Genomic DNA, 1,507 nt, shown 5'->3' with positions numbered 1-1,507 from the left:
ACACACACACACACACACACACACACACACACACACACACACACACACTGGAATCAGAAAGTGAATCTTTGAATGAAAAGGGAAAGGAAATTTATTTTCTTTGGGGTAAATGCTTTCATGTGTTGTTTTAAACACTTGAAATTATTTTAGCCTTCCTTCTTCCCTTCTCTCCTTCCTTTCTTCCTTCTTTCCTTTTCCTAAAAATAGGTTTCTTCCTTTCATCTTTTTATTATCTTCTTTAAAAAAAAAACACAACTTTTGTCACATGACCTTCTGCTTCTGACCGCACTTCAACCTCCTAAGCACTGAGGAAATTATTGTCTTTTTATAAGTTCCTGACACAGTGGTTTAGAAATGTAACTTGCTTAGTTTTCTGTAAAGATAATGTCACTGTGTTTTGATAAGATGTCTGATTACATCCAGTAATAAGTAGGGAGCCTGGGCTTAGTCTACAGACAGTTCCTGCTTCACTTGTGGACCATGTTTATATCATTTAAAACTGTGTTAATATTTGTCTTTCCTGTTGGAATAGGTTATAATTAAATACGTGCATCAGAATAATTTTAGTCATGTTTAACATAGCATATTCTTTTTCCTCTTCTTAAAAGGTTATTTTTAAACTATTTTCATTATTTTTATATATGTGTCTGCACACACAAGTGCAGGTACCAACATAGGCTCTGGTCTTCTGGAGCTGGAGTTATAGACAGTTGAGGGTCCCCTGACACGGTGCTAGGAACTGAACTAAGGGCCTCCAGAAGAGTAGAATGTGTTCTTAGCCAGTAAGTCATCTCATTAGCTCCTAAAACTTTATTTTATTGTTTTTATTTATGCATATGTGTCTGTATCAATGAATTCCACAAATGTTTGGGAGCCCATGAAGGTCAGAAGAGGGCATCAGAGCCCATGGAGTAGGAGTTATAGATGGTAAAAAGCCATCTGTCAAGAGTGCGGAAACCAAACTCAGCTCCCCTAAAGAACGGTTATGTACTCTTAACCACAAAACCATCTTTCTATCATCTGTAATATATTCTCTTAGTTTGTTTGTTTATTTTTGTTTTGTTTTACTTTTGAGAGAGAGATGGGGATCTTACCATGTAGAACTGTCTGGTCTAAAACTCACAGGCTGGATTCGAACTTAGATTTGGTTACCTCTGCCTCCAAGTGCTCAGACTAAAGAAATGCACTACCACACTTGGCTTCTATAGCATATTCTTAACATATATTGTTTTTATATGCACAAAAGCATCTATAAAATATTAAACTTTTCTTGAAAACTTCAAGAAATTCTAAGCTATCTTCTACTTTCATTCTTTCCATAGGCTTTATCTCATATGTGTTCTTGCCTAGCTTTTCTTGACCCAGTACCTAATGTACTAGATTTAGTAGCATTTAGTAAGTGGCTAAGCATGATGCAATCATCTGGAGTATAAACAGAGACAGTCAGGGAAAGAGAGTTGGAGAGAGAGAGAGAGAGAGAGAGAGAGAGAGAGAGAGAGAGAGAGAG

General features: G+C 36.5%; 1 protein-coding gene across 1 annotated transcript in view; it reads right to left on the bottom strand.

The window, feature by feature from the left end:
* Positions 1-1,507, bottom strand: part of Itgb6 (integrin subunit beta 6) — a 70,095-nt gene that overhangs the window by 24,184 nt on the left and 44,404 nt on the right. The window lies entirely within an intron of this gene.

This window comes from Grammomys surdaster, unplaced genomic scaffold (genome assembly GCF_004785775.1).
Source record: "Grammomys surdaster isolate TR1022 unplaced genomic scaffold, NIH_TR_1.0 191, whole genome shotgun sequence".
NCBI classification, from domain to species: Eukaryota; Metazoa; Chordata; class Mammalia; order Rodentia; family Muridae; genus Grammomys; species Grammomys surdaster.
This window is presented reverse-complemented; position numbering and strand designations above follow the sequence as displayed.